Raw genomic sequence first — 15,721 nt, forward strand, 5'->3', positions numbered from 1 at the left:
CCCTCAGCCCTGGCCTCTTCCTGGCTCTTTGAATCTCCATTTCCCTTGGATCCCTCCATTGACATAAACCCTATTTAAGCACTTCTTTGTTTAACCTTCTGTCAATTCTCTTATTACTAGTTGTATCTCTCAATCAGAGGTGGATGGGAAGAGAGTTCCAGAACAGAAAAGGGGAGAGAGCTGAAGGCAAAAGAGGTGAGAGCAAATGGCAGTGAGGTATGCTTGGAAAGAGTGTGGAGCACAGGTTGGTAGCAGCATGTGAAGATGGCAGGTGAGAGGAAAAAGCAATGGCAGTGGTTAGGAGATTCATTTTCTCTCCCTAAATGGTCTCCTCCACATCACTTTCCTATCACAGTTGGAAACCTCAGAAGAATAATGTCTTCTATAAGGAGTCAAAATGCTTCATATAAATTATCTTTACAGTTGGAAACCTCAGAAGAATAATGTCTTCTATAAGGAGTCAAAATGCTTCATGTAAATTATCTAATTAATCTTTACAGAATCCCTTTGGAGAAACTGTTTGTGGGGAGAGGAAGTAGCATACCAGTGACAAGAAAAAATTGTGGTTGAATTCATTAGCAAAAGAATAAACATATAGTTTAGTCCTATAGTAGTCAACATAGAGCAGTAGGAAGATCACATTACTCCTCCATTGTTTGTTGATGGCTGTATTTGTATAAGCAGAAGATAAGGCTTCCTTGAGTGCTATCTCTTATCACAAAAAATGTGCCTGTGTGGAGGAGCATACATTGGAACTACACTTTCTCTAAAATTCAGTATTCACTTTTGTTACATACCCTCACTCATTTTAATAGATACATAGATTGATATCTGATTATTTATTTCCAATACCCCCAAGCATGTGTGTTATGTGTATGTTTCTGTGTGTGAAAATGAGAGAGAGAATTAAGAAGAAATAGAGGGGAAGAAGAGGGGAAGGGAGATAATACTATCCCAGGGTGAGTGAGTTGCAAACCAATTACTGTATTTTTGGCAATCTAGATAGTGATTCTGTCTTCCCCATCCATTAGTATGTGGATAGAAAATATAGACTAGCATATACCAAGTTAATGTGGGCTTCATTTATTTCTTCCTGTTGATGTGCATAATTAATACCACCTATCATCCTTATGCTAACCAAACAGAAATCATGATCATTTTTAGTTCATTAACTGTGTCTAGCCATCTATCCTTCCATTTCCCTCTAGATCAACTGAAAGAGCATCAAAACTGGGCACTTCAATTTGGAGTAGCTCTGCTTCCAAAGATGTAATGGATTCAGATAAGAGCAAGCACTACAAAGAAACAGCAACAACAAGAAAAAACAAGATTCAAGTAATGGAGGAGTTGAAAAAAATGAAATTAGCCCAGCATGTGTGATTTGACTATAACATCTAAAGGAAGGCAGGATAGAATGATACAAACCTAAGTTTTAAAGGTATAGATTTCTAAGTACCAAATATTATCCTGGGTCATGAGGCAATAAAAGTTAGGATGAGAGTGAATTATGGAAAATGGAAAATTAAGTTGTATTTTAGTAAGAACATAATTCAAATAGATGATTGAATATTTTCAGAATTCTTTTCCAATTTGAGTAACTTCATCTTAAGCTGTACGAGTCACTGGAGATTCTCACAGTGGGAAGAAGCCTGGCCCAGTTGATAGTGCATGAGACCGGAAGTCAAGAGACCCAAGTTCTAGACTTGGCTTTCTTTACCTCTTGCTGCTTTATGACCTTGGATAAGTCACTTAACTTTTCCATACCTGTTTCCTCAACTGTACCTGTTTCCTCATACCTCTTAGACTGTGAGACACATGTGGGACAGGGACTATGTCTGATGATCTTCTATCTACTACAGAGGTTGGCATATATTCAATACTTAATAATATTATTTTTCCATGATGATGAGTTTGGTGTATATGGGGCCACATTCACTCTTTGGAAATGCATATAAATATTTGGCTTAGATTCATCACTCCTCATCAGAGTTTAATATTTTCATGACTATGGACATTCTAGTTTGGTGATGAGCAGCCTTAAGATAATTTCTGACCCATTTAGCTGGCCTGGCTTTGCAGAGTCCCCAGACCAATCACAATAGAACACTGGCCTTGCATTTAAACAATATCAAGTAGATGCAATTGGCTCCCATAGCCCAGGAATATTTGGAGGTTTTCCCTTATTATTTGGCAGTAGTAAACTTGGATGGGGTCACAGAAAAAGGAATAAATCCTCATTATTCCATATGACTAGGGCATATACGATCATAATAAACTATTAGCAAAGTCATTTTGTCAGACCAATAACTCATTCAGGCCAGAATCTTTTCTTCAAATAATGGTCACTAGAAGACAGTCATTTTCTGCACAGGATTTGAAGAGTGGTATGAGATTCACTTGACATTTCTTGGTTCTGACTTTTCCCTCATTAGTTAACTTGGAAAATTAAATGTTTAGTCTTCCCTGACTCTGATTTTCTGATGGTGTTGAAATCCTCCCACACCTTTCCAATAATCACAGGAAACCAGTATCAGTTCTTAGAATTCATTGTCTCTAGGAAACAAAGCAGGTAGATAAAATGGGAGGAAGCATATGGACTGTGTTCAACTTGGAGTGCCAATACAGCAATAAAGGATGGGTTTTCTCTTATCTCCTTGATGGGTTGTAAAGTTATTTTTGTTTGCTTTTTTTCCACTATTTACATTGTACAGCAGGAACCAAATAATTAAATATCTCTTGAACACACATTCAGCCTCATGCACTAGCTGATCCTTTCCCAAATAATACTTTGCTGTCCCCTTGAAAAAAACAGGTCAGCAAATAAATACAGAAATCATGCTGTGTCTTGACAACAGCATTATAAACATATAACATTTGAGAATCCCAAGCCATCACAGTTTATTGACCCTCTCTTGGTATATTTTAACAGAAGACACAGTTATTAACTTCACAGTCTATGTGCCTTACAGTTTCAAAGGATTTTAAGCTAGACAGGTTTCTCCCAGAATGAAAATGAATATCCCTTACAAAATCAGCAAATGAAAAGTTTTAGTATAAAAATTTAGCTGCATCTATTTATTTTTAGTGCTCCCTAAGTAGAGTTGTGTCCTTTAATTACTGAAGCTTTAATACCTAATTCTAAGATTTTTCACAAAGGAAATAATTGCATTTTCCTATATCTTTCAAAAAAACTTCAGATTAGCACTGTGGTGATTATTTATATCAAACGATGAGTAAATAGCTGTAGAGAAGAGGTAACTCACAGTGGAAACCTTATAGGTACAAAAATGGTTGTGAAACTATCCTGCTTTTTATCATTGAAAGGCCAGTATTAATATGGAACTCACTAGTTTATTGACAAGTGAAGTAGAGATTATGCATTTCTCTAAACTTTAAGGCAATAAAAGCAAATAAGATGCAGGAGAGAAAACAGTTGCTCAGGCACCTCATCAACTTTCTAATCCTCAGAATGACCCACAGGCTGTGCTAAAGCTGCCCAGGTAATTACTTCTGGAATCTGCTAAAAAGCAGTCATTGCTGCCAGCAAAATATCTTTCTTATCATGATTCCCAATCCGGGGATTGCCATCTAAACAAGGCTAGGGAAAAAGAATACCAAGTATTAACTGCTTCATTAAATGGTGCTGCTAATATCACCCACCCACATGTTTATGTTCTTATGTTATCTTTCTGTACACTGTTGTCAAATGTACACACATTCCAGTCTAGCTATAAGCAAAGTGATACACATAACAATTACAGCAAATGACTTAGAGTTTTTAGAATTGCAAGAGCAGGTGAGATGTCTTCCCCAAATGTGTGACTATTTTCCAAGTTTCAAACTGTTGAATCTTAAGAAGTTTGGAAAGGCAGTGCACATATTTAAGCTCTTAGTAATTTAGCTAACAATCTAGGGTTAAGAAGCATTTCATCAGTGTTCCTGATATTCTTTGCCACTTGTCAATCAGTCATACCTTGTGTAGCTTTTTCCTATCATTTTACCAGGTTATTTCACAATGTAATGTGCATTTATTTACACATGCATATATGCATATGTGTGTATAACAATCAAACAACCAGTGATATTTTTTCAGCAGTTGAGCAATACAACAGGGCTGGTAGACACATTCCCTGATCACAGGAGCCTTGCAGTCTAGAAGGGGAGATAGACATGAAAATAAATTTGAGGTTGAAATAAATTATGGATACATATTAAATTGTAATATTAGCATAGCGTGACCTAGTGGTCTGAGAGTCAGAGGACCCGAGTTCTATACCTGGCGCCATCACTTACCTGCTCTATGACCTTGGGGAAGTCATTTAACTTCTCTGTGCCTCACTTTCCTAATCTGCAAAGTGGGGATTCAATATCTGTTCTCCCTCTTCCTTAGACTGAGAACCCCATGTGGGACCTTATCATCTTGTATCTATCCCACCACTTAGTACAGTGCCTGACATAGAATAAGTGCTTAAGAAATACCAGGATCATTATTATCCAGTCATTTATATATCTATCTGTCAAGTTGAGCTCTTCTGATTAGCATATTGTTCAGGTTTCACTTAATGTTGAGGATGTTGCCTGGCACATATTAAGCACATTATCATTCAGGAGTAGAGAATGCAAGACATATATGTGCGTAGTTATGCAGAAGTCTAGGTGGCAGTTGCGGGATATAAAGTGGGCGGAAAAGAAGTCAATTGAGGAAGAGTTCCTGGAGAAGGAGCTTGGCCTGGTGGGGAAAGCACAGGACAAGGAGTTAGGCAATCTGAGTTCTAATCCTGACTTGGTGACAGTGGACAAGTGTCCACTTTGCTTTGGATTCCACATCTGTAAAATGAAGATTAAGTATTTTGACACTCACCCCGACCCCACAGCCTTATATGAATATCTTTATACTCTACTAATTCCCTTATTTTTAATTTATTTTAGTATATGTCTCCCACTTCAGACTGTCAGTTCTTTGTCATCTACAAACTCTGTTGTATTTTCCCAAGTGCTTAGTATCATGCTCTTCACACTGTAAGTGCTCAATAAATGCCATTGATTGCTTGCTGGATTGATTGATTAAATATCATAGAATAAAGCTGATAAATAGCAAGAGCTCACAGGGCATCAGCAATCCCTACCCCCCACCAAAAGCCACCCTAAAGGTGCCCCCAAATAGAACATGATTTCACACCTAATTACTCCATTTTTCACAGTGGAACTCCATCTCTTCACAGAAGATCTGGCTGTATGCTGGTGGTAGTGAGCAGAAGCACCATGGGAACTGAAGGTCCCATTGGAGCCCCAGTGCCCAGCTAGTAGGAGCCACAGCCCCAGGCAACCTCTCAGGAGACCCTGGACTCAGCTTTAGTAAGTCAGGTAGGGCAGAGAGTCCCATGTCTGCAGGGAGAGAAGCAGGGACAGAGAACCCCCAAGCTTCTGGTTTTACAAGAGCTTCCCTGAGCAGAGCCACACCAGCTTTGGCCCCAGAAAACCCCAGCTTCGGTAGCCATTGAGCATACTAATACCACTGGGGATTAGCCAATCCAATCAATCATCTAACAGTATTTATTTGTTTACAGCCGTGGATTAACCGTGGGCAAAAGCTATTTGGACTGGCTCAGACATGAGTCTGTCAGTTCCCTTTAAATGGTGTCCAGAAGGCAGGGTTGGGATTGAGGGCAACCCTGTTGAGTGTAAAACTTGGAACCCAGCAGTTCTGCAAATAGTTCTTTTGCATACACAAATACATGTACACACAGGCATATACAAACCAGCTCCTCCAGGGAAACTTCTCCTAGTCTCAAGAATTTGGGGGGTTGGGGGGGTGGGGAGTGTGTGGGTGTGTGTATGTAAGTGCATGTGGATGGGTTTGGGGAGAACCTTACACACAAGGCAGGAAAATGGCTTTGGTTAGGGAAGGATCAGAGAGAAGCCAGGAAAAATGTTCCCATACCATGATTTGCAGCATGACCTTACACCATACTAGCATCATTTGTCACTTAGGAACCACTGCAGGAACCCTAAGGGGACTAATATGGGCTTGGTCTTGCTGTTGATCAAGTGGAAAGAGCACTGCTCCGGGAATCAGTAGATTTTTGAATATTGAAAAAGGGAAGGAGGGTCAGAGAATTATGCCTTCCAATATTTTGTGTCATGGATCCCTATTGTGATAAATGAATACACTATGTCCTCTTTGGCTTGGTCATGGTACCTACTTTAACATGAAACTAGTAATTCCATTTAAGGCATCTATTCTGCCTAGGTCAATTTGGTCTTGAATGAGAAACTTAGCACAGCTTATTCCTGGGCAGGTAGAATCCCTCAAGATATTGTTGAAATCTCCAAATCAAACCTATTTTAGGAAACCTTCAAAAGATGACAGTATTTAATTATAGTATTTACTGAGCATATACTCTTTTTGAAGCACTGTACTAAGCATTAAAGTATATGAAAGATAATCATTTAAGACAGACCAAAGGCCAGAAGTTCCCCTGAAAATTGCACTCCCCCATATCTATAAGCAGGAACCTAGTATTTATGAAGAAATGACCGTTGTGTCATAAAGTAACTGTATGACAATGAAAATAACAGTGACCCAGAAAGACAACTGTCCATCACATCTGCTTTCAACACTGAGTGAAACCAGATAGGAAACATGTAATGGATAAACTTCCTTATTCAGAATCTGCACCTATGAAAAGCTAAAATTATCATCTATATCAAATGTTCATGCATATTTAGAGTATATGTAAAAACCTTAAGGCATTGTAAGGCACCCATTCAATGAATCAAATGAATCAATTACATTTATTAAACTATTACTCTGTGCAGAGTACTTTACTAAGTGCTTGAGAGAGTACAATACAACGGAATTGGTAGACACTTTCCCTGGCCACAAAAAGCTTACAGTCTAGAGAAGGAAATGGACATTGCTATAAATAAATAAATTACAGGAAAGGTACAAAGGTGCTGTGGGTGAGGTGAATATCAAGTGCTTAAGGGATTCCTATTCTATCTGCCAACACCGAATCTTGAAATGCGTTCTCCTGTTCCTTTATACCACATATTGACCCTATGTCCTTCCCTTCTATCAACTTTATCATTATCATAGCCAGTAGACAGCATCGTAATGTCACCAGAATCATAAAGAACATCATCTGCTGACAGTATGTCTGCTTCCTCTTATTTTGCTGAAGGTTCATCTGCTATGGTGATTTTAATTGTGCACTATAGTTTAAGATACTTAAGTGGTGATTTTGAGGTTTGTGATGTTTAAAGAAACATTGAAAAAATCTGATTCCTATCCCTTGAAAATATTGCTCTGACATTCAGGAACCAGTAAGAAATGCTCTGTCACTGTATAATATTTTTTTTTGAATGTTTCTTAATCCTTCTCTTACCATTCTTCATTTTGTTACAGTTTTCTGATATCTAACGATGTTATAAACAACTTTTCATCATATATTTATGCAGGGAATTTGGACTTTTATTTTAAGAATTTTATTAAAGTGGGTGGCCTCAAGATTTATCCTGAAAAATCCCTCCTCAGTCTTTTACCTTTCTGCCACAACCTATAGCCTTACTACCCACCCAGGATCCCAAATCCCCTATCTAGGTGCTGCTAAGTCCCCTCTCACAAGAGAAACCTGTGTCAGTTTCTGGGTGTGCTACAGATCAGCTGTTGCAGCTCCAGACTTTCTTTCTTGAACACTGACCTCTCCATGTCCCCACAGTCCCTTTCTCCTGGTAGCCCCATCCTGCTCCTATTGCCCAGTAACCCACTCCACCATCTCCTCTGAGGCTGCTGGCTCCCCTCAGCTCATTTCCATCTAGCCCCTCCTCACCCTACCCTTTTCTTATCCATTCTCACCTAATAAAAATAACTGCGCCTCACTTCTCCCCTCCCTGACTACCACCTTCTTCCCCACAGCTTTCAACTATACCTATGTTTCACCTATCCTAAAAAAAAAATTCCCTTGACCCCACAGGTCCCTCCAGTTTGCACCCCATCTCCCTCCTACCATTTCTTTCAAAACTCCTTGAATGGATTTTCTACACTCTCTGCTTTCATTTCTGCTCTTCCAACTATCTCCTTGACACTGTGCAATCTGCTTTCTGCTCCCTCTATTCCAGAGAAATGGTCCTCTTTAGAGTCACCAGTGTCCTCCTTCTTATAAAATCCAAAGATCACTACTCCCATCCTAATCATCCTTGACCTCTCAGCTGCCTTTGATACTGTGAACAAATCCTTTCCCCCACCTCATTTTTTTATACCTCCTAAGTGCCTACTATGGTCAAACACTGTTCTAGAGGCTGGAGTAGATGTAAGATAATCAGGTTCACACAGCCCCTGTACCATATATGGCTCACAGTCTAAATAGGAGGCAGACAGATATTGAATTTCTATTTTACAGATGATGAAAGCAAGCACAGAGAAGTTAAGTGACTTGCCCAAGCTCACACAGTAAGAAGTTGGCAGAGCTGGGATTAGAACCCAGGCCCATGCTCTTTCCCCTAGGCCATGCTACTTCTTTGAAAACAATCTCTGGTTCAGCAGAATGGTCTGTCATCCAGTTTTGTGGGACTCACTTGCAAAATGGCTCTGAGAACTGCTTTGCTAGAGTGTCACAGGAGAGTACAGCTGCAGCTGCCACCATGATGACTTAATTACTGTCAGCACATGTCAGCTTTCTGTTCAGGGCAGGGCTTGACACTACTGAGACCTCACCTTAGTCTCAGACAAGGAGTAGCAGAGGTAGGGTACAGCAGGGAAGGCTCATATATCCTTTTCCACAAATGCAAATCTGCTGTGCTGTCTCTCTGCAGATTTGTTATAGTTTACTCTTCTTCCAAGGAGATGGTTCAGATGGGATATCGTTTGGATTTCTGGGTACCAGCATTAGGGAAATTCATCCTTCGAGATAAAGTGGGTTTTGGTCTATTCCACAAGGAAAAACTCAAAATCAACAGAATGAACTAGAAGGATATATAAGAAGATGTTGGAGACAAAATCTTCAGACTTCAATAAGAAACCATTAAGAAACCATAAAGAGAGCAGGAGTATATCCTGTAGAAATTAAATTGGAAATATTTCATTTTGGGTTAGTCATCCATCAATTGATGATCAATAATCTTATTAAGTACTTTCAAAGTAGAAAGTACTCCAGAGTACAATGGACAGGACACATGGTTATTCATTAAGATACAATTCCTGGCCCACAAGTGACTATAAAGAAGGTGGCAGATACACAGAGAAAAGTCCAAAGGCTAGCAAGCACTATAAACATCTAATAATGATCAACTGAAGCTCGTAGGTCCCATGGGGTGCCTACATTTAGCAACACAATATGGAATTAAAATAAGCTTGATTTTCAAATTTTAAGTTAGGAGAGTATGACAGTATTGTAGATGGATAAAGAATCTTCCTCCAACCATCAACCAACCAATCAGTGGTAAGAACTGAGTGTTTATTTTGTGCAGAACATTGTAGTTGGCACTTAGGAGGGTATAATATATTTGTTAATTACAATCTCTGCTCTCAATTTAATTGGGGAAACAGATATTTAAATGAATGACAAGGGAAGCAACCCGAGATGGGGATGAGTATCTAAATGCTTAGTGGGAGGAATGACTGCATGGGAGAGGCAGGAAGAAGTAAAAATAGAAGAACATAGGGGGATGAGAGCTTAATCAGGGAAGGATTCCTGAAGAAGATGTGATTTTAATAGGGTTTTTAATATGGGGAAGATGTTGTCTGTTGGAGCTATAGGGGTTGACATAAAGGAGGGACAGCATGTGTGTGAAATTGACTGTCGGTAAGGGGAGAGCAAGGGTCAGTGAGTAGGTTGGGAGTAGAGGAATTTGAGACAAATTGTTATGAGGGACAAATGAGGGTAACTAAGTGGGAGAGAGCTGATTTCTTCTGATTTCCCTCTTGGCTGGTTTCCTAGTACAAAGCATGCTCACTTATCTACTCTCATGCCAGCCTACTCACTGTACCTCTATCTTGTCTATGTTCCTGCCCATATGCACCTTCTGGCCTGGAACTCCCTTTCCCTTCATATATGACAGAAGAGACTTTCCCCCAACTAAAGTCCTTATTTCCTATATACTCCCTCTCCTTCCATGTCACCTTGCACTTGAATTTGTGCTCTTTCAAACAATTGCTGGTCACCTGTAACACTCTGTCCCACAAGGCGTATGTACATATCCATAAGTGGTTTTAATGTCTGCCTCCCCTTTACACTGTAAGCTCTTTGCGGTCAGGGAATATATCTACCAACTCTATTGTACTCTCCCAAGTGTTCAGTAAAATGCTCTGCACACAGTAACTTTGGAAGAATTTGATTTTAATTAGGCTTTGAAGGTGGGGAGTGTGATGCTCTGTCATACATGAAGGAAAAGGGAGTTCCAGGAGAGAGGGAGGATGCAGATAAGAGGTCAGTGGTGATATAGACAAGACTGAGGTACAGTAAATTGGCATGAGCGGAGTGAAGCATGGATACTGGGTTGTAATAAGTTAAGTAGGAGGACATGAGCTGAGTGAGTACTTTAAAACTCATGATAAGTAATTTATTGTGTAAGTGGAGGTCATGGGATGGACTGCTGAAGGACAGTCATTCATTCATTCAATAGTATTTATTGAGTGCTTACTATGTGCAGAGCATTATACTAAGTACTTGGAATGTACAATTCGCCAACAGATAGAGACAATCCCTGTCTAATGATGGGTTCACAGTCTAAACGGGGGAGACACCTAGCAAAGCAAAATGGAACAAAACAAAAACAAGATATCATCAAGATGAACAGAATCAAGGGGACATACACCTCATTAACAAAATAAATAGGGTAATAAATAATATATACAAATCAGCACAGTGCTGAGGGGAAGGGAAGAGGGAAGGGGGAGGAGCAGAGGGAAAGCTGGGGCTCAGTCTGGCAAGGCCTCTTGGAGGAGGTAAGCTCTCAGTAGGGCTTTGAAGAGGGGAAGAGAGTTAGTTTGGCAGACGTGAGGAGGGAGGGCATTCCAGGACAGCAGGAGGGTGTGGGCCAGGGATTGATGGCTGGGATAGGTGTGAATGGGGGACAGTGAGGAGGTGAGCGGCAGAGGAACAGAGTGTACGGAGTGGCAGTAGAAAGAGAGAAGGGAGGTGAGGTAGGAGGGGGCAAGGTGATGGAGAGCTTTGAAGCCAAGAGTGAGGAGTTTTTGTTTCTTGCGAAGGTTGATAGGCAACCACTGGAGGTTTTCGAGAAAGGGAGCAACATGCCCAGAGCGTTTCAGTAGGAAGATGATCCGGGCAGCGGAATGAAGAATAGACTGCTGTGGGGAGAGACAGGAAGAAGGGAGAATCGAGAAGAGGCAGAAACAATAATCCAGTAGGGATATTGTGAGAGATTGTACCAGCACGATAGCTGTTTGGATGGAGAGGAAAAGGCAGATCTTGGCAATATTGTAAAGGTTAGACTGGCAGGTGTTGGTGATGGATTGGATGTGTGGGGTAAATGAGAGAGCTGAGTCAAGGATGACACCTAGGTTGCGGGCCTGTGAGATGGGAAGGATGGTCATGCTGTCCACAGTGACAGGGAAGTCAGGGAGAGGACAGGGTTTGGGAGAGAAGATAAGGAGCTCAGTTTTAGACGTGTCCCTACCAATGGTCCAAGAATAATTGAAAATATGTATTTGAGATAGTCACTGGCTTCTTTCTTGCCCTCAAATGGAGTTTAATATTAGGAGTTAGGCTCAGATATAGCGTCACAGTCACAAGGAAAACCTTCTATTCTTGGGACCTAGGATTTGGATCTAGATGAAATTCTTCTCCCCAAATGAAGACAAAACAAGATTCCAAATAGGGAGATTATTAATATAAACCTTCTTAAGAGCCAGAATAGCTTGGTAGAAAGTACATAGGACTGGGAATCAGGGAACCTAGGTTCTAGTGCCAGTCTGTTACTTGCCTCCCGTGTGACTTTGGACAAGTCACCTAATTTCTTTGTGCCTCTGTTTCCTCAGTTGTAAAATGAGGATAAAGTACCAGTTCTCTCTTTCTAGCTGGACTCCTACTTGGGACAGACACCATGTCTCATATGTTTACCTTATATCTACCCCAGAGCTTAGCACACTGTAAATGCTTAATAAATACCGTTATCTTACTTATAGTGGCAGTAGTAACGTTCTCAAAAATTTGTCTTGTCTTATACCATCGAGTCATTTCTGACCCATAGCAACACCATGGACATGTCTCTCCCAGAACACCTCACTCTCCATCTCCAATCGTTCTTCTAGTGTATCCATAGAGTTTTCTTGGTAAAATTACGGAAATAGTTTACTATTGCCACCTTCGCCATGGTAAACTTGAATTTCTGCCCTTGACTCTCTCCCATGCCGCAGCTGCCCAGCATGGGTGAGTTTTGACTTATAGCAGTTTGCCTTCCACTCACTAGCCACTCCCCAAGGTAGGAATGGAATGGATAGACCTCTGCCTCCTGTAGCCAAGACTGGTAGAGTACCAGAAACTCTCCAAATGTTACCCTGAAAGGGAATCTCAAAAGTAGTTCAATCAATTTTGAAACTCTTATGTAAGTATATTAAAGAAAAATATGGAAGACAAAAGAAGTAGGGCATGCCTACCCAATTCTAAGAGAAGGATGTAGGAGAAGGATGTTCCACCTCCTTCTGCAGAACATTTCCCAAAGTACTTGAGAGAGTTCACTGAAAGTAGAAGGCATGGATTCTACCCTCACAGAGGTAACTTGGATATGTTCCTTAGGGTGCGATTGATTTCTTGATCCATAGAGTATTTATTTTTCTAAACAGGGCAGACCTGAAGTCATTTATGTCTGACATAAATATGAAGAAACATGAGGGTTTTCTTTCAGCCAGTCTATTCAGGTAGACACTATGTCATTCTATTATATTTTATAGAGGGCTGTCAGTTTTTCATTGAATAAATAATTAATCTTTGTTATACTTCCTTATGAAATGAATGTTCATAAAGGCTTTTGTAGATGTACTGTCAGTTGCCATTGATACAAATTTTTCTTTTCGTCACCATGGAAATGATCTAAGGGTGAATCTCATCTGAAGTCAAAGCAGCCAAATCTTCTCAGAACAAATCTCAGGGGCCCAAAATCATATCTAAAACGAGAATATGTAGAGTCTCCTGTTTCCTTTCATGATGGAAATTAACCTTTGGAACGATAATCATCAAAAAATTGGACCACAGAATGTAGACATAGAGCAGGTGGAAAGAGTGAAAGAATATGTCCTCCTCATGCACTCTTATATAAATGCACCACAATTCAATTGCCTGTAGCAAAATCACATAAAGAGATTAGGAAGGGAAAACATGATTTTGAGAGTTTGGAAAAATGGCTCTCAGAGTACCACACTGAATTCCTGATTTGATCTACCTGTTTTTACCTATCTTTGAAATGTTGGATAGCGTAGTACTGCACATCATGGTACATACCCTTGATACTTTTTAGACTTGTTGTCAAACCATTGTTCTTTGTTGACCCTGCATGGTTTTGTTTTTTTTTTTTTTTTGGATTTTTAAATTTTTCCTTCCAGTTCAGTAGAGTCTGCACATAATTGTCTCCATCCAGTGCTTAGAACAGTGCTTGGCACAAAGTGCTTAAAAATACCATCATTATTATTAATAATGTTGGTATTTGTTGGTATTTGTTAAGTGCTTACTATGTGCCGAGCACTGTTCTAAGCACTGGGGTAGACATAGGGGAATCAGGTTGTCCCACGTGGGGCTCACAGTCTTAATCCTCATTTTACAGATGAGGGAACTGAGGCACAGAGAAGTTCAGTGACTTGCCCACAGTCACACAGCCGACAAGTGGCAGAGCTGGGATTCGAACTCATGAGCCCTGACTCCGAAGCCCAGGCTCTTTTCACTGAGCCACGATGTGTTGTTTTATTGAGTCAGATGTATAATAGGACAGGACCCTTGCAGGTGTCATGTCATATCCTCAAAGATGCAACAAATAGTAGTTTTGGAACAGAAGTGGATTTTCAAATAGTCCTATTTCAATCCAACAGTAAAAAAGAAAAGGTCTGTCAAACAAGTTGTTTTAAACATGGACTTGATCAATGATGGGAACCTGAACTTATCAGGGAAGACAAATTTGCTACTGGAGCCCTAGTCTGTTCAAAATGTAAAATACAAATCTGTCATTGCACTTCGGGCCCAGGGCCCAGGGTCCATGACATACAAGTCATGGATGGGAGAATGAGGGGCTGGATTAGTAGTATCTACCTACCTTAATGTACTCTCCCCCCAAATTAGTACAGTAGTCTGCATACAGAAAACACTCTAGTAAATACTATCAGTTGGTTTATTGATTGATTGGTGCTGCATAAACTATGTCACTATAATCAAATCTTTCATGCAGGCACTTAGTCCTGGACCCTCAGTAATGAAGTTTATCTGTCATTCATAATGGGAAATTCCAACTCACAATAGAAATATAAGACTTGTGCTTGTCCGTAATGGATTTATAATCTAAAGCTGCACCTTGTAAATTTGACCATTTTTCTGTGCTTCTTGGGATCTCAACTAAGATGTTTGAAGGACATTAATTGTGATGTTGTAAGGCAAATTTAGACAATCATCGAAAGGTTGCTGATATTTTCATAGGATTTTCTCTTATTTTTGATGAGGGTGATACTAATATTACTCCAGGGGAGCTCTGGATCTTTTCAGTACAGTAATACTGTAGTATTACTCCAGTTGCAGCTCTGGTGAAACTGTTTGGATCCATGCAGCTTTCTGAGTGATGAATAAACATCATTGTTTTTGTGGTAATCAGCATAGCTCTGGATCTTTTCAGACCTCAATCAATCAATCAGTTTTATTTACTGAGTGCTTACTGCATGCAGAACGCTACAGGTACAGTACTACAGAGTTGGTAGACATGTTCCCTGCCCATAATGAGCAGGGAATGAGTCTAGAGGGGAAGACAGAAATTAATATAAATAAATATAAATAAATGATTGGAGCTTCTCATCACTCATGGTACATTTTCTTAGATTGTTCTTAATAAAATGTCACACAAACTTCTGCAGACCTAATAGATTTTAAATTTATTTGCTCAAAGCAGGTTTTTTATTCACAAGTCATCCCAAGTTTTCATCAAACCAATTTTAAAAACCTTTCCTTGACAAATTCAGAGTTGTGGTAGATTCAAGAAAAGTGTGACAGGCAGGTGCTCATTTGTTACTGCTATTGGTACTTTCAGATGCTATGCTGAGATTACAAATATTCTAATCGATTTCTTCATCCTTCAGGAGTTTGATGTCGAGTTGTCGATACATTGGGACTCATTTATTCAAGAAATTAGTTACATTACTAGAGTGAGCTGGGAGTGTACTGAATAATGGCCCAACAAGCCTTTTGGCACTTTGCATGCTGCAATGACCAATACATTTTACAAGTCTAACCACCAAATAACTGTGTAAAAAATGATATACCATTGTTTTTTTTCTTAGATACATACCTACAATTTTCCCCTTATTTGGGGAGTATAAAATAGTGTTGGCAATTGTGAGCTGACATTTGGCACACCATCCAGAAGAGCACTTAGTACAGTGCCTGGCACATAGTAAGCACATAATAAATACCATTATTATTATTAAACTTGTTATTGTATTTTTCATCCCTACATATATTGAAGCATAAAATTACATTTAATTTGCCAGATTTTGGCGCAGTTTCAATTCATA

The sequence above is a fragment of the Ornithorhynchus anatinus genome, chromosome 2 (assembly GCF_004115215.2).
Source record: "Ornithorhynchus anatinus isolate Pmale09 chromosome 2, mOrnAna1.pri.v4, whole genome shotgun sequence".
Taxonomy (NCBI): domain Eukaryota; kingdom Metazoa; phylum Chordata; class Mammalia; order Monotremata; family Ornithorhynchidae; genus Ornithorhynchus; species Ornithorhynchus anatinus.